Genomic DNA, 19,763 nt, shown 5'->3' on the forward strand with positions numbered 1-19,763 from the left:
ATATGCCTCATTATTTTTGGTGACTGGGGATTTCTCTTTATTGTGAGCCCATCTCTTCATTTAAAAATTATATTTCATTTGAAAATAGTATACTTATAAATATTTGCTATATTTTATCTAACAATCCTGTTTTTTTTTGTTGTTGTTTTTTTTTGCCAAGCAACATCACCTTTATTCATCTTGATGCTAATCTGATTCTTTTCAACTGATGCAAACCCCTATAAACTATAGCAAAATATACTAAACACAGAACAGTAGATATAATGTACATCTCAGCTAATTTTCACAAACTGAACAAACCTAGGAGACTAGTACCTAGTTCAAGAAGTAGAATATTACTGGCCCTCTGGGAACCCTACACATGTTTGTTTCCTTATAGTTATTATGTCCTCCCTCCTAAGTGTAACCATAATCCTAAATGCTAACGGCAAAGTTATGCTCGTTTTGAACTTCATACAAATGAAATCACATTATATGCATAGTTATCTGTGTCTGGCTCCTTTCACTCAATAATTTTTTGGAGGGGGAAGCTGAGGAGAGAGTCATCCATGTTATTGTATGCAGTTGTAGACTATTCTTACTAACAATCCTGTGTTTTGTAGTGGAAGAGTTTTCAAACTATCTAAATGAGTATTTTTCCCATTAGCTGTTCGTATGAATATTACAAAAACTTATACTGACTCTTTTAGTTAAACAATGTAAGTATTTATAATGCAGATATAAGGCTTTGCATAACCTTGGAAATAAATATGCTTTGAGAGTGCAATTACAAGGTTCTAGCTCTCAACTCAGATGTCATATCTGCAGAGAGGACTTCCTTGACCAACTCCCATCCCAAGTCACTTCCTACCCCTTGTTTTAGTTTAATTTCTTCAAAGCACTCACACTTTCTCATTTTTTTTTATTCTTAAGATATATTTATTCTATGTCTCCACCCCACTGGAATATAAGTTCCACAAGATTGAGCACCAGATCAGAGCAGAGGGACAGAGAATAAGGTTACTCCTCTAAAGAGTCACCAGGATACTAGTGATGTGGACACATGGAGTGTCACCAGATGGGCACAGTAAGTGATTATCTGTATAGGTTCTAGGGAAAAAAATGACTGAGGTCAAGAATTTGGCAGTTTCCCCAGTTCTGGCCAAGATTGAAGAGATTTGGTCTGGGACATATAGTACAAGGATTATTTACCACAATCCCTACAGCCTGAATGAAAAGGCCACTGGGAGTATCCCTTTGATCTGATTTAAACAGCAGGCAATCATCTCACTAAAAGTGTGGTTGTCCAGATATTCTGCATAGTGAACATGGATTTTGAGCTCTGAAAAGGACTGCCCCTCCTTGTAATTAGTGAGCTGTCCTTCTGGTTTATACATAAGCTTCCTACAAACTTTGTAAGCAGATTAGTCCCAAGCAGCCCCAGTACAACATCAAGTTCAATGTCTGTCAGTTTGGTTAGGGCAACAAACCAGCCTCCAAGACCTGTGCTTCCTCAAGGCTCATTCATAGGCTGGCAGCACTAGATGACCCAGAGGTTTTTAAAAATATTGATACCTGGTCCCAACCCCAGCCTTTCGTGATTCAGAACAGGAATGGGGTGCGGAAAAAGAGGAGGAAATCTGTGTTTTCAACAAGCTCCATCGGTGATTCTTATGCAGCAGATTTGGGAAACACTGTGGTAGATCATTTTATTTTTCATCCATGCTTTTTAACTGAAATGTGCATCTTTTTTTCCTCCTTTTTTCCTTCCTTTCCAAAATAATGATTCTGATTACAGAGGACTTAACTGACTTTGATGCAATCTCCAGTACTATAAGCTTAATGAACCTACGCATAATTGCATTTTGAAATAAGAGCTTGTTAGTGCAAATAAATCTCTGCAGCATTAGGTCTTTTTATCCTTTAGAGCAAGGAGAAGGTGAGATTCAGTTCCAATGCCCCTTCACCCATGCTTCTGCACCACTCTCCCACATCTGGTGTCTCTTTCCTATCCACCCAGGCTATAAAAATGTATGTAGCTATCAGACAACAGCTGCCTCTTTGCATGATTTCAGTTGGCCCTGGAAATTTCCATCAGAGACATAGAATTTTATTCAGGTTTCTATGCTTCTTCCAGCAACTATCTCTGCAGAACGCATCTATTTCTTTAGAAGGTGGAGAAGCAACCAAATTGATTATATGGACCTTAGAGTGCTAGGATTCTGGATTCCTGTTATTTTGGTGGGGAAGAGGAGAGAGGGAATTTTGATATATTGCCCTCTACTAAGTATTATTCGACTGGGAAAGAGAAAAGGAATTAATGGAATGGAAGGACTTAACAAGTAATTAAATATGGCTTTCATGCAAAAAATTGAGTACTTTTTAGAATGGCTGCTTTGGACAATACTGTTTTTTCTCCACATTAATCTACTTCCTGGAATTCACATACTGATAGGGTTTAATTTTATCTTGAAATAAGCAAAGTGGAAAGACTTAAAGAGAAGCATAAATTACTGATAATCCATGGGACCCGAGATCTCTTTCTCCAGGACCTGTGCTAGGATTAGAAAGTACAATTCTCATTATTTAATCTCGTTATCTTTTATTTGAAGATGGTAGCAACCCCTGGGCTGCAGAGTCCAATTCCATTGATCCAATTCTTTAATTTTATTCAACAAATATTGGTTGATTGCCAAATTTGTACAAAGAATTTCTGAGGGTGAAGACTACTGATTTCACGAGAGTTAGGATTATCTTGTGAGTATATTTATTCAAGGACCTTTAGGATGAAGTCTAGGAACTGACTTGAGAACTTACATCACCTAAGGTCATATGGATTTGATTACCAAATCAATATGTCTTGAGCATCTTGCAGAATTTACAATGGTACTCCTATGCCTTGTGATGGATCAGTGACAAGTATTTTCTCTCAATGTCTTTGATAAAATTGTGGAGACCACAATATGTAATGAATTGTGAAAGTATTGTATGGTTTCTCACAGATAATCTTTTATGCAATTGAAAGAGGCTCAAGTGATACAAGCACAGGAACTGCAGAGAGTTCCAAACAAGATGAACCCAAATAGGCCCACACCAAGACACACCATAGTTAAAATGGCAAAGGTTAAAGACAAAGAAACATCCTAAAAGCAGCAAGATGGACAGCAACTTACTTACAAGGGTGCTCCCATAAGACTATAGCTGACTTTTCTATAGAAACTTTGCAGGCCAGAAGGGAGTGGCAGGAGGTATTCAAAGTGATGAAAATCAAAGGTCTACAACCTAGATTGCTTTCTCCAGCAAGACTATCATTTAAAATTGAAGGAGAGATAAAGAGCTTCTCAGAAAAGAGTAAGCTAAAGGAATTCATTACCACCAAGCAGGCGTTGAGGGACATGTTAAAAGGGCTTCTTTTCACAGAGGAAAGATGAAAACAATCTAACTAATGAAGACCAGAAATAAAAATAACAAAATGACAATAACTACATACCTGTCAATAATCACTTTAAATGTAAATGGATTAAATGCTCCCATCAAAAGACATAGGGTGGCTGAGTGGATTAGAATCAAGACCTTTTCATATGCTGTATACAAGAGACTCATCTCAGATCAAAAGACACACACAGGCTGAAAGTGAAGAGTTGGAGTAAGATATTTCCTGTAAAGGGCAGTGAGAAAAAAGTGAGGTAGCAATACTTATATCTGACAAAATAGACTTTAAAATGAAGACTATATTAAAAGACAAAGATGGGCACTACATAATAATAAAGGGATCATTCCAACAAGAGGACGTAACCCTCGTAAACATCTATGCACCCAACATAAAGCACCTAAATATATAAAACAGATATTGACTGCCATAAAGACATAGATAAAGAGTAACACTATCATAGTAGGGGACTTCAACATGATTCTGATAACAAGGGACAGGTCTTCCGGACAGAAAATAAATATGGAAAGAGCGGTCTTAAGTGACACATTGGACAAGTTGGATTTAATCGATATTTTCAGAGCATTTCACCACAAAGCTGCAGAATACACATTCTTCTCAAGTGCACATGGAACATTTTCCAAGATAGACCACATGCTAGGCCACAAAACAAGTCTCAAAAAATTTAAGAAAATTGAAATCATACCAAGTGTCTTCTCTGACCACATTTCTATGAAATTAGTAATCAACAGCAGGAAAAAATTGGAAGACACACAAATACATGGAGGCTGAATAACATGTTACTAAATAATGAATGGGCCAACAATGAAATCAAGGAAGAAATCAAAAGGTACTCAAGACAAACGAAAATGAAAACAGGATGACCCAAAATCTATGGGATGCAGCAAAAGCAGTCCTAAGAGGAAAATTCATAGCAATGCAGGCGTACTTAAAGAATTAAGCAAAATCACAAATCAACAGGCTATCCTACACTTAAGAGATCTGGAAAAAGAACAACAAAATAAGCCCAAAGGGAGTACAAGGAAGGAGATAATGAGATCAGAGAGGAAATAAATGAAATAGAGAACAAACAGCAATACAAAAGATCAATGAATCCAAGAGCTGGTTTTCAAGAAGATGAACAAAATCGACAAACCTTTCGCCAGAATCACCAAGAAAAAGAGAGAGAGGACCCAAATTAATAAAATCAGAAATCAAAGAGGAGAAGTGACAACAGACACCACAGATATACAAGAAATTTAAAGAAATTACTATGAGCAACTATATGTCAACAAATTAGACAATCTGGAACAAATGGACAATTTTCTAGAAGCATACAATCTTCCAAGGCTAACTCAAGAAGAAAAGGAAAACCTGAATAGACTGATTACTACCAGGGAAACTGAATCACTAATCAACAAGCTCCCAACAAACAAAAGCGCTGGACTAGATAGCTTTACACAGGAATTTTACAAAACATTCAAGAAACAATTATCACCTTCTCTCCTCAAACTATTCCAAAAAATCTAGAAGGAGGGAAGACTTCCAAACACGTTTAATGAGGCCACTATCACCCTGATCCCAAAATCAGATAAAGACATTACAAAAAAAGAACCAGAGTCCGATATCCCTAATGAACATAGAGGCAAAAATCCTCAACAAAATATTAGCAAACAGAATTCAGCAATATATTAAAAAGATCATACACCATGATCAAGTGAGATTCATTCTTTGTATGCAAGGGTAGTTCAACATCCACAAATCAATTAATGTGATACACCACATTAACAAAATGAAAAATAAAAATCATATGGTCATATCAATACATGCAGAAAAAGCATTTGAAGAAATCCAGCAGCACTTATGATAAAAACTCTTAAGAAAGTGGGAATAGAGGGACCATATCTCAACATAGTAAAGGCCATACATGATTAACCCACAGCTAAATCATACTCAGTGGGGAAAAGCTAAAACCATTCCCTTAAGATCAGGAACAAGGCAAGGTTGCCCACTTTCTCCACTTCTATTCAACATAGTTCTGGAAGTTCTAGCCACAGCAATCAAACAAGAAAAAGAAATAAAAGACATCCAAATTGTCATTACATGCAGATGACACGATATTATATTAGAGAACCCCAAAGACTCTACAAAAAATATTAGAACTGATAAATGAATTTAGTAAAGTGCAGGATACAAAATTAATATTCAGAAATCAGTTGCATTTGTATATACCAATAATAAAATGTGAGATGGAGAAATTAAGAAAACAGTTCTATTTACAATTGCTTCAAAGACTGTAAAATACCTAGGAATAAATTTAACCAAAGAAATAAAAGACCCGTACTCAGAAAATTATAAGACACTGATGAGAGAAATTAAAGAAGTAACAATTAGATGGAAACTAATACCATGCTCATGATTAGGAAGAACTAATATCGTTAAAATATCCATACTGCCTAAGGCAATATACAGATTCAACACAACTCCTATCAAACTATCAAGGACATTTTTCACAGAAATAGAACATATAATCCTAAAATTTATATGGAACCACAAAAGACCCCGGATAGCCACAGCAATCTTGAGAAATAAAAACAAAGTGGGACAATCTTGAGAAATAAGAACAAAGTGGGACAAAATAAGAACAATATCTGACAAATTATACTACAAGGCTACAGTAATCAAAACAGCATGGAACTGGCATAAAAACAGACACATAGATCAATAGAACAGAATAGAGAGCCCAGAAATAAATCCATGCCTATATGGGCATTTAATCTACGACAATGGAAGCAAGAATTTACGTTGGGGTAAACACAATCTATTCAACAAATGGTGTTGGGAAACCTGAACAGCCACATGCAAAAAATTGAAGCTGGACCACCTCCTTATTTCATATACAAAAATACATTCAAAATGGATTAAAGACTTAAATGTAAGATCTGAAACCATAAAACTCCTAGAAGAAACTATAGGAAGAAAGTTTACATACATTACCTGGAGTAAGATTTTTACTGATATATCCCCTTGGGCAAGGGAAGTAAGAGGAAAAATAAACATATAGGATTACATCAAACTAAAAAGTTTTTTCACAGCTAAGAAAACTCTCAATAAAACAAAAAGGGAGGATATCATCAAAATGGCGGCATGAGGTGAGCCTCTATAAAGCTCCCCTGGAATTTACAACAAATCGAACAACTATAACTCCACAAAGGACTCCCTGCACAGCAGAAAGGCAAGACGAAGAGGCCCACTACTGAATTCACTGAAATGTGGGTGAATCGCGCGAGCGGGAGAGGAGGGAAGAGAGAAGTGCAGAGACAGAGCTGCACGTGCGGCCGCAGGACGCAGACCTAGCTCAGTGCTCCGAGCTCGCTGCATCCCGTAACTACCGCAGCTGCGGGAGAGAGAAGAACTCGGACTGCTGGGGCTCCGCTTATGGCCCACAGGGCTGAAGCGGCAGCATATAACACGGCTGAACCCAACGCTCACGGCAGAGACCACGGAGCAAAGACTGAGGGAAGAAGGCTGAAAACCGTGGTTTAAGCTCTCACTGCTGAGCAGAGAACGGAAGCCTTAGGCACTGAGACTAGCCGCCCCTCCCTACCCTCCCAGAGCTCGCCCTGCCCCCACATAGCAGGTGCTAGAAGCAGAACAGTAGCAGTGTCAGATCAAAAGAACAGAATATTTGCTGTTCTGAGAACTGTGGACCGCACACACCAATTCGCAGCCCAACTAGTTCCGGCAGAGGGGAGGGAGCTGTGGAAGCAAACTGACTGTGGTGGTGGTCGCCGCCATTGCTCTGGGCCTACTCTCACAACTCACCCTGCCCCTGGCCCTACCTATCTGGGCAGATGCCTGCAGGAGTAAACTTAGCTGCTGAAACATACGGGCTCTGAATCTGGTGCAGGAAGAGCTTTGGAACTTCAAAAGCTCTCCGCATACCCACACAGACACTGCGCCCTGTGACCCAAGCGAACTATTAACAGAGGAGAAGTCCGTCTCCCAGGGAATCCCCCCATTGTGTGAGAAGCTGGAATAGTGCAGAGAAAACATAGCACTACCGTGTAAGAGAAATAAAAGCCTGCAGTCAGAGAGAAAATAAAACATTCTACCAACAAGTACTGGAAAACAAAAGAAAGACCTCTTCTTATCAACCTGTTGCAGAGGCCACTCCTGTAGATGTCTAGGAAGAGAAATAATAAACCAGTAATTGCCATGAATAACCAAGGCAACAAGACAGCTCAGAAAGAAGGTGAAAAGTCTCCAGAAACGGAACTTAAAGATACGGAAATATGTGACTTAAACGTCAGAGAATTTAAAATTGCAGTTCTGAAGAAACTCAACGAGATGCAAGAAAACACAGAAAGGCAGTTTAATGAACTCAGAAACGCAATCAAAGAACAACATGAGCATTTTACGAAAGAGATTGAAATTTTAAAAAAGAACCAAATAGAATTTCTGGAGATTAAGAACTCAACAGAAGAAATTAAGAATGAAATAACCAGCTTAGGTAGTAGAGTTGACCAGATGGAGGAAAGAATCAGTAACACCGAAGACAGAAACTTGGAAATTACACAGATGGAAGAAAAAACACTTGAGACTTAAACGAAATGTAAGAAATCTACAAGAACTTTCTGACTCCATCAGAAAGAGCAATATAAGAATAATGGGCATACCAGAAGGAGAAGAAAGAGAGAAGGGAACAGAGAATATATTCAAACAAATTGTTGATGGGAACTTCCCAAACTTGTGGACACAACTGGATCCTCGAATCCAAGAAGCACATAGAACACCTATTACCTCAATCCCAACAGGCCTTCTCCAAGGCACATTGTATTGAAGCTGTCTAAAATCAACGACAAAGAAAGAATCCTCAAGGTAGCCAGGGAAAAGACGACGGTAACCTACAAAGGAAAGCCCATTAGATTATCATCAGATTTTTCAGCAGAAACTCTACAAGCCAGGAGGGAGTGGAACCAAATATTCAAACTATGGAAAGAGAGAAATTATGAGCCAAGAATAATGTATCCAGCAAAGATATCCTTTAGATATGAAGGAGGAATAAAGACCTTTCCAGACATACAAAAGCTGAGGGAATTTTCTAATACACGACCTGCACTACAAGAAATACTAAAGGAGGCTATTCGACCACCATCAACAGGGACAATTTGTGGCAACCAAAACATAAAAAGGGGGAGAGTAAAGGCCTGAACCGGAATATAGGAATGGAGAAAGTAAGTGTGCTAAAGAAAATAGAATACTCTATATATCAAACTTTCTTTTACTTAAACTTAAGGGTAACCACTCAAGAAAAATCCAGAACTGAAATACATACTGTAATAAAAGAAGAATACCACCATACAGAAATAATAGACAACAACAAAAAGGCAAAGAAACAATGGAGACACAGCCTTACCAGAAAACTAAGATACAATGACAGGAAATCCTCACACATCAATAATTACCTTAAATGTAAATGGACTGAACTCACCAATAAAAAGGCACAGAGTAGCAGATTGGATCAAAAAACTAAACCCAACCATATGCTGTCTCCAAGAGACACATCTCAGCTACAAGGACAAGCATAGACTCAAAGTGAAAGGGTGGAATTGACACTCCAAGCAAATGGTACCCACAGAAAATCAGATGTAGCCATAATGATAACAGATGAAACAGACTTCAGGGTGAAAAAAATAACCAGACACAAAGATGGACATTTCATAATGGTAAAGGGGACTATACAACAATAAGACATAACAGTCATCAATATTTATGCCCCCAATCAGGGAGCACCGAAATATACCAAGCAACTACTAACAGAACTAAAGGGAGAAATTGACCAAAACACAATTATATTAGGGGACCTAAATACATCACTGACAGCTATGGATAGTTCATCCAAACAGAAAATAAATAACAAAATAGCAGCCCTAAATGACACATTAGGTGAAATGGACATAATTGACATATATAGAGCACTTCATCCTAAAATATCAGACTATACATTCTTTTCTAGTGTACATGGAACATTGTCAAGGATAGACCATTTATTGGGACATAAAATCAGCCTCAGCAAATTTAAGAAGATTGAAATTTAAGAAGATTGAAATCAAGCATATTCTCTGATCACAAGGCTTTGAAATTGGATACCAACTGCAAAAAGAAAGCAGAAAGAAACACAAATACATGGAGATTAAACAACACACTTTTAAAGAATGACTGGGTCAAAGAAGAAATTAGAGGAGAGATCAAAAGATACATAGAAACAAATGACAATGAAACTACATACTACCAAAATTTTGAGGATGCAGTGAAAGCAGTTTGAAGAGGGAAATTTATATTATTACAGACCTATCTCAAGAAACAAGAAAAATCCCAAATAAATAACCTCATGTTACACCTTAAAGAACTAGAAAAAGAAGAACAAGTGAAACCTAAGGTCAGCAGAAGAAAGGAAATAACAAAGATCAGAGCAGAACTAAATGAAATAGAAAACAAAAAGACAATAGAAAGAATTAACGTGACAAAGAGCTGGTTCTGTGAAAAGATTAACAAAATAGACAAACCCCTGGCTAGACTCACTAAGATAAAAAGAGAGAAGACACTGATTCACAAAATCAGAAATGAAAAAGGGGAAGTTATCATGAACACCACAGAAATAAAAAGGATCATCAAAGAATACTATGAATGACTATATGCCACCAAATTCAATAACCTAGAAGAAATGGACAAGTTCTTAGAAACATATAGCCTTCCAAGGCTGAACCATGAAGAACTAGAAAATCTAAACAGACCAATCACCAGTAATGAAATTGAATGAGTCATCCAAAACCTTCCCAAAAGCAAAAGACCAGGACCAGATGGCTTCATTAGTGAATTCTACCAAACCTTCAAAGAGGATCTAATACCAATGCTGCTCAAACTCTTCCAAAGAGTTGAAGAAGAGACAGTACTCCCTAACTCATTTTATGAGGCCAACATTACCCTGATACCAAAACGTGGTAAGGACAACACAAAAAGGAAAACTACAGACCAATATCTCTGATGAATACAGATGCAAAAATCCTAAACAAAATTCTAGCAAATCGAATACAACAATGCATTAAAAAGATCATTCATCACAACCAAGTGGGGTTCATCCCCGGGTCACAAGGATGGTCAACATCTGCAAATCCATCAATGTGATAGATCACATAAACAAAATAAAGGACAAAAATCATATGATTATATCAATTGATGCAAAAAAAGCATTTGACAAGATACAGCATCCATTTATGATTAAAACACTTAATAAAATAGCTATAGAAGGAAAATACCTTAACATAATAAATGCCATATATGAGAAGCCCTCAGCTAATCTCATAATGAACATGAAATCTCATAATTAACCTGAATCTCATAATTCAGGTGAAAAACTGAAGCCCTTTGCTCTACGTTCAGGAACACGACAGGGCTGTCCCCTATCACCTCTGCTTTTCAACATAGTGTTGGAAACCCTTGCCAGAGCAATCAGGCAAGAGAAAGAAATAAAAGGCATCTACATTGGGAATGAAGAAGTTAAATTATCACTCTTTGCAGATGACATGATGCTACATATAGAAAACTCTAAAGATTCCATCAAAAAGCTATCAGAAACAATCAACAAATACAGTAAAGTTGCTGGCTACAAAATCAACATACAAAAGTCCCTTGCATTCCTATATACTAACAATGAAATCTCAGAAAAAGAAATACAAAAAACAATTCCTTTTGCAATTGCAGCAAAAAGAATAAAATACTTAGGAATAAACTTAACCAAGGATGTGAAGGACCTATATGCTGAAAACTATAAGACATTTTTGAAAGAAATTGAACAAGACACAAAGAAATGGAAAGACATTCCGTTCTCATGGATTGGAAGAATCAACATAGTTAAAATGGCTATATTACCCAAAGCAATATACAGATTAATGCAATCCCCATCAAAATCCCAATGGCAGTTTTTAAAGAAATAGAACAAAAAATCATCAGATTTGTTTGGAACAACAAAAGACCCCAAATAGCCAAAGCAATCTTAAGAAAAACGAATAATACTGGACGTATCACACACCCTGACTTTAGTTTGTACTACAGGACTACAATAATCAAAACAGCATGGTATTGGCAGAAAAACAGACAGACCAATGGAATAGAATTGGGAACCCAGAAATAAAACCACATAAATATAGACAGATAATTTTTGACAAAGAAGCTAAAAACATACAATGGAGGAAAGACAGCCTCTTCAATAAATGGTGCTGGGAGAATTGGAAAGGCACATGCAAAAGAATGAAACTGGAGTGCTCTCTGTCACCATGTACCAAAATTAATTCAAAATGGATCAAAACTTAAGCATAAGGCCTGACACAGTAAACTGCATAGAAGAAAACATAGGTACTAAACTTATGGACCTTGGGTTCAAAGAGCATTTTATGAATTTGACTCCAAGGGCAATGGAAGTAAAAGCTAAAATAAACGAATGGGATTATATGAAACTTAAAAGCTTCTACACAACAAACGAAACCATCGACAAAATAAAGAGGCAACCAATTGAATGGGAGAAGATTTTTGCAAACACTGCCTCCGATAAGGGGCTAATATGCAAAATATACAAGGAACTCATGAAACTCAACAACAAAAAAACAAACAACCCAAGTGAAAAATGGGCAGAGGACCTGAAGAGACATTTCTCCAAAGAGGACATACAAATGGCAAATAGACATATGAATAAATTCTCAACCTCACTAATCATCAGAGAAATGCAAATAAAAACCACAATGAGATATCATCTCACCCCAGTCAGAATGGTTATCATCAACAAGACAAATAGTAACAACTGTTGGAGAGGCTGTGGAGAGAAAGGAACCCTCATACACTGTTGGTGGGAATGCAGACTGGTGCAGCCGTTATGGAAGGCAGTGTGGAGGTTCCTCAAAAAATTACGAATAGAATTACCATATGACCCAGCAATCCCTCTCCTGGGTATCTACCCAAAAATTCTGAGAACATCTACACATAAAGACACGTGTGCTCCAGTGTTCATTGCAGCTTTGTTTACGGTGGCCAAGACGTGGAAACAACCAAAATGTCCTTCGATAGATAAATGGATAAAGAACTTGTGGTATATATACACAATGGAATATTATACGGCAGTAAGAAAAGATAATATAGGAACATTTATGACAACATGGATGGATCTTGAGAGTATAATGCTAAGCGAAACAAATCAGACAGAAAAAGCAGAGAACCATATGATTTCACTGATATGTGGTATATAAACCAAAAACAACAAAAGAACAAGACAAACAAGTGAGAAACAAAAACTCATAGACACAGACAATAGTTTAGTGGTTACCAGAGGGTAAGGGGGGTAGGGGGTGGGAGATGAGGATAAGGGGGATCAAATCTATGGTGATGGAAGGAGAACTGACTCTGGGTGGTGAACACACAATGGGATTTATAGATGATGTGTTGCAGAATTGTACACCTGAAATCTATTTAATTTTACTAACAATTGTCAGCCCAATAAATTAAAAAAAAAAATGAGGGAGCCTGCTGAATGGGAGAAGATATTTGTCAATGATATATCTGATAAGGGGTTAATATCCAAAATTTATTAAAAAAAAAAAAAACCCTCATTCAACTTAACACCAAAAAAGCAAACAATCCAATTTAAAAATGGATAGAGTACATGAAGAGACATTTTTCTAAAGAGGACACACAGATGGCAAACAGACATATGAAAAAATGCTCAATCTCACTAATCATTAGAGAAATACAAATAAAAACCAAAATGAGATACCACTTCACTCCAGTCAGAATGATTATCATCAATAAATCAACAAACAACAAGTGCTGGCGAGGATGTGGAGAAAAGGGAACACTTGTGAACTGTTGGTTGGATTGCAAATTGATGCAGTGTATCGATAAATATTATCTATTGCTGTGCACTGACTTAATTTCAAGGCCCGATAAGCAAGACACACCACCACAAGCCGGGATGGAAGAGTTAAAGAGTTTTATTAAAAAATGAAAGTAAATAAGACAAGATAGAGATTAGGGGACTATATCATCATGCTACTAACATCACGGAGGCAATTCATCATACCACCAGGGCCCAGGCAATTAGAATTGCAGAAACAGCACCGGCCCTTTATCAGCACTGGCGAAATATCTTGCAGCAGCAGACACAGCCTGGGGAACAACCATGCCTGCCTTTGTTCTTCTGGGGTTTTAAGGCCTTCACTAACAACAGTGGCAAAGAGCCAATAAGCGTACATGTCAGCAACACAAGGAACTGGTCCAGGATCTGGCTAGGAGCCGGGGCCAGTCCTTGGTATGAGATTAGCGGTGTGGAGCCTGCGAAAGCTAGGCTCCCCATCCTGTACTTTTCTTGGTCCTTGGGAGGGTAGCCAATCCTCTCAAGGCCAAGCACGTATCCAAGTCACTGAAAATTTACATCCCCAAATGTTCCCAGGCAGACCTTCATATATTCTATACCTTACATGCAGCCACTGTGAAAAACAGTATGGAGATATCTCAAAAAATTGAAAATAGAACTACCTTATGACCCAGCAATTGCTCTCTTGGATATCTATCCAGAGAATTCCAAAATGCTAATTCAAAAAAATCTATGCACCCCTGTGTTTATTGCAGCGCTATTCACAATAGCCAAGGCATGGAAACAACCAAAATGCCCATCCGTAGACGACTGGATTAAGAAACTGTGGTACATTTATACAATGGAGTATTATGCAGCCATAAAGAAGAATGGAATCTTACAATTTTCAACAATATGGATGGACCTAGAGAACATTATGCTAAGTGAAATAAGTCAGACAGAGAAAGACAAATACCATATGACTTCACTGATATGTGGAATCTAAAGAATAGAATAAATGAACGAACTAATCAGAAACAGTCTCAGAGACATAGAGGAAAAACTGAGGGTTGCTAGATGGGAGGGGGAATAAGGGAAAAAGTGAGGAGATTAGAAAGCACAATTGGTAACTACAAGATTATCACAGGGATACGAAAGTCAATTTGAGAATATAACCAATAATGTTGTAAAGATTTTGTAGGTTATTATATGGACACTTGTCTTATTAGGGAGACCACCTCAGGGATGATGTAGATGCCTGATCACTGCACTGTACAGCTGAAGTTGTAGCTGAATAATAATGAATGTCAACTATAATTTTATATATATATGTATATATATATATATATATAGTCACAAGAAGTAGAGTACAGCATAAGGAATAGAGACAGTGGAAATGTAATGGCTCTATGCAATATCAGAGGGGTAATAGATTCGGGGAGGGGGCTTATCACTTTGTGAGAGGTATAAATGATAAATGTCTAACTATTACAGTGTTTTGTACACATGAAACTCATAAAAAATAAATAAATATAAATAAAAAGAAAGAAAGAGGGTCATGTGAGCCTTAGAAAAGCTTTCACCTATGAAGCATTTGCGACCAAGGACTTATGTGCACAGAAGGGCCATCTAACTTGAAGCTGGCAACAGATTTTTCAAGTGTTCTGTTGAACTGGCACATTTCATGGAAGACCAAATTATTGGAAGACCAATAATTTTTATTTTCAGAAAAAAAATAGGATTTAAATGGCTCATTAAACAGAGTGTAGAATGGAGTTGTAAATGAAGGTAATATTTCTTTTTTCCTCTTAACTTCAAAACTTCATGAACAAATTCATAATTATCCACACTTGGCACTGCATTAGACATATTACAAATATGGATGTCTGTATATCTATTTCTTTTTAGCAATAGCCTCTGACCTCTAACGTGTCTCAGTATGGCAGATATATGAAACAAGAGTATCTACAAAAATTTTACAAATGCTAGTGACTACATAGCAATATATGTACCGTGTTTTCCCGAAAATAAGACTGGGTCTTATATTAATTTTTGCTCCAAAAGATGCATTAGAGCTTATGTTCAGGGTATGTCATCCTGAAAAATCATGCTAGGGCTTATTTTCCAGTTAGGTCTTATTTTCGGGGAAACACGGTAAGAGTGGTATTCAAGGTCATAACAACAAGGTGACCAGGACACATGTCAGTCCAATCACATACTGGTGTGTACACGTTTAGGTATTATCCTGGAATATATGGACACCAGATACTACAATGTGTGGCGATCAAGCTGGAAGGATGAAATGTTCTGGGTGCCTCAAAGTAGTCTTTTTAGAAAGAATGGGATTTGAATTGTGTGGTGCATAAGAGAATATGTTTTGGCAAAGTGCTGAACAAAGGCTATTTCAAACAAGAAGTGGGTACAGCGGGAGATTAAAGGGTGGGCAACCAGGATGTTAAACTAAGGCATTACTGGAATATAAGGACTGTCAAAATTTTTATTTATTTGCTCTCCTCTCAGAGAAAGAACTACATATTTTAAGAAGGAATGGCTTCATAAGTTGCTTAGAGTGGTGGGGAGAGGAGTAAGGGCCTTGTAAGCATGTCCATTGTTAGTTACAGCTGGAGGCATAACTTGTGAGAAACCAAAATTGGTCTATCAGAACTTATTTGGCGTGTTTGAGCTTCGGGAGGTCAGGATAGAAAAGACCATAACCTCTCCGAGCAAAGAGGGGTACGGAGTTTTATAGGAGGGGGTAAATGAGGCTGTTCCCCCTTCAATGCTTCAGGGGGTTTTCATTGACAAAGGGTTTCAGGGCATGACCAAGCCCTCCAACTCCACACCCTGGCCCCAGGTCGCTGTCCTGACCACACAAGCCCTCCCAGGCCCATTGATCACAGGCCCTTAGGAGATAAAGCAAGACAGGATCAAGACAAGATGGCTTTTAAGATAAGGTTTCTGCTCCTGGCCTAAATATGGCTTAACGTTCATGTTTAAATATGAATAGCTGGCCTTTGAACTTCCTGGTTAGCTGCAAGTCCTTTACTTTGCCGATTGGGCACTGTCTGTAGTGGTCCTCCTCTCTGTCCCTCATCCCCACCCCCAACCCCGTTCCAAAGCTTAATCACCTTAAATAAATGTTGAACAAATGTCTAAAGAATATTGGTGTGAATATAAGAGCCTGTCCAGAGGGTCACATGTCTCAAACTGGCCAATGTGCGTGAGTTCAGACAGTATGTGGGGGAGCAGGAGGGTTATCTGTGGTAAAGAAAACTATTTACAATGGAGAGAGATAGTGGGCAACATGACTTGTTAGAGAGAGCACGATATTTGCAATCAAAATACCTATATTCCCGTCCCAACTCTGCCACTAACTACCCATATAATTTGAGTAAGTTAAGAATATGGATGGTGTCCCGCAGGGCGGCCTGCAGGGTCTCAGCTCCCACTCCCCACATAAGAACGCAGGACATGGTGAGGCCAAAAAGGAACACCCACGGAGCCATAGGTAGGGGAGTCACACCACTATACTCTCACTGGTGGCTGGGTTGGAGACACAGGAACAGGAGCAACACAATTCTCAACCCTCACTGTGCCGCTTGCAGACTCAGCCACCATCTTCTTGCTAGCCCCCCTTTTTCTGCTAGCGTAGCCATGGCAGTTATATTCATGGCCAATGGCTCACCGGTTACAGCTGACGGTCAACTAGCCACAGCTGCTGGCCATTTGATCACAGTCGATGGCCATTTACTACCTGAGCCAGCACCTTTCTATGTGAGGCCGAGAGCCTGAAAACTGCTTTTTGGGGCTTTGTCCCCACAGATGGTTTTTTATTCATCTTAATGTCACTGGAGCTTAGCACACGGCATGGAGACACTGAATAAATATTTGTTGATTATACGAGCATATGAATGAAGAAATAAATGACTGCTCAAAATTTCAGTTTCTTCATCTGCAAGACAGGGATAAATATAACACCTTCTTGCAATAAGGTTCCTTCCTTCCTTCCTTCCTTCCTTCCTTCCTTCCTTCCTTCCTTCCTTCCTTCCTTCCTTCCTTCCTTCCCTCCCTCCCTCCCTCCCTCCCTCCCTCCCTCCCTCCCTCCCTCCTTCCTTCCTTCCTTCCTTCTTAGATTGAGAGAATGCATATTGTTGAAAGTAAACTGATATCTTGGGACGCTTAACCATGGATATGGGAGGACTGTGGGTGGAGTTGGGCTCCTTGCTGACTCTCTAGTCTTAACGTCCTGTTGAACTCTGTGGTAACCTCTGGGGGAAGGGAGGTCAATATAGGAGGGAGCCATGTTGGGCTCAGCGCCTCTCTTTTTCCAAGGCATGGAGGACTGCCCTCCATGTGTGCTGGTGTGCATGCCTTCTCTTGATGATTCCGTTTTCTTTTTTCTTCCCTAATAAACCGTTTTCCTTTTTTTTTTTCTTTGGTGGATTATCTGGAGAATTATTTTAGCAGGCGACATTAGTGGCACTTAAGGGACAGAACTCTGAGGGCTTTCTGACCGGTGAGCAAAAATATGGCGCCTGAGCTGTTTTGGCTTGATCTTTGCTCCCTGGCTTAGAAGCCTTGGGTGAGTCCTCTCCTGGGCCAGAACCAATGGGTTTTGCATCTGGCGTTCTCCAGGTTTGATCGGGAATTGTTTTAAATATTTGTTGCTGTTGTTTGTTTGTTGCTGTGCGTGTGTGTGTGTGTGTGTGTGTGTGTGAAGGCCTTAAGGCTTGTTTCTTTGTTTGTGAGCTCGTGGCGCACTGGCTTGATTTCTTTGGGAAACAAGCTATTCTTTGAGATGAAAAACTGTCCCTCGCCTACCCTCTGTGGGGTAAGAGGTATTTCTACTGAAATTGGCCCATTACCCGGTCCTAGATCATGCTGTCTCAGTGGGAAAGTTAACGGTGTCGCCCAGCTCAGCTGGTAATCGTTAGCTCCTTGTGAGTGGGTTATTCGCCTGGAACTGGCTTTTCAGCCTTCGGTCTAGTTCTCAGTGATCAGACTGTTCTGGAAGGTGAGAGTGAGGCGAGCTGAGGGACCCATGAGTTATTTGAATTGTGAGTTGTTTTCGGCCCAGAGTTTAAAAAAAATGGGATCCCTGATGGTCTAAGCATTCTAATTCTCAAATTGCTGGGTCACTGGCCGAGTATAAGCTTGAAACCTGCAGAGAACTTTCGTGCACATATTTAACTAAATGGGCAGATCTGACTATGGATGATTATAAATGTCAGTGGTCACGTTGGGGAACTTTTGATATTCCCAAACTTGAATTTCTGAAAATTAGGTTGTGTAATAACAGCACTGAAATGAAAAGGAAGAATGGAATGCCTATCTTGAGTGGTATATTGAGGCTTCCAAACAATGCTATGAACCTAAAATTGCCCATTTACAAAATAGAATCTACGAGTTAACATGGCTAACAAAAATTCAAAAAAAGACAAAATGGCACCAGAAACACATTTTTCCTCCTCTGAACCACCTTGTCCTTCCCCCACTCCTCCTTTGTCTCAAACTCCAACTCCTCTGTCATCTTGTTCCTCCTTGCTGCCTGCTTGGCCTTCAGCTCAGCCCCCAGTGGCACCTTCTCCTGAATCTTTTTTCTCCCTCCTCCCCATTTAAGATTAAACCCTCTTGAGATCCTAATAAACCCCACGTCTCCTATGTCCCCTGGACCAAAGCTGAGTTATGAGCTATAGTAAAGAAATTTCCTAAGGTAACTGAGGATTCTGATGAGTTTGCTGAGTAATTTGATATTATTATTCAAACTTACCAGCCCAGATTGTCTGATTTATATCAGCTAATTAATATGTTGGTTGGTGAAGTCCAAGCCAAACATTGGATGAAAATTGCAGGATGGGAACATCCTGAAGGGGATTTAGAAAAACAAACCCCCGATTATTGGGAGGAAGTCAGGGAAATTGCTAGGAAATTACATTGAGCAATTCCCGAGGCTCTTCCAAAGGCTGTGAATTAGGGCAAAATTCAGGATTGCTCACAAAGGCCTGATAAATCTGTTAAAGACTATTATGAAAGATTCAAGGTCGTTTTTAAGGAAAATTCAGGTTTTCTTTTGGATGCTGGCCACAGATGGACAGCTTTTAATTCTTTGTTTGTCGATGGACTGAATGATGACCTTACCCTCCTGTTAAGAGATCCGGGATGGGATGGGGAAAAATGCTTACCCTAGACTTGGTAGATTTGGCAGATGAGCTTTCTCGTACCCTAGGTGGGCTGCCCAGAAATAAGATTGCCAAGACATTTGATTTTCAATGGAGACAAATGGGAGGTTCTGTGGGAAACCAGAGAGCTCCAAGTTTTTGCCATTACTACAAGGAGCAAGGACACTGGAGAAGGAATTGCCATAAGTTTAAGCATACAAGATGCTCTCTGCCTTCTGACCAATCTCTTTCAGGCCGCCCTAAATCCCTGTGATGAGGCTCCGAGAAACTACAG

The sequence above is a fragment of the Rhinolophus ferrumequinum genome, chromosome 14, assembly GCF_004115265.2.
Source record: "Rhinolophus ferrumequinum isolate MPI-CBG mRhiFer1 chromosome 14, mRhiFer1_v1.p, whole genome shotgun sequence".
In the NCBI taxonomy this organism is placed as follows: Eukaryota; Metazoa; Chordata; class Mammalia; order Chiroptera; family Rhinolophidae; genus Rhinolophus; species Rhinolophus ferrumequinum.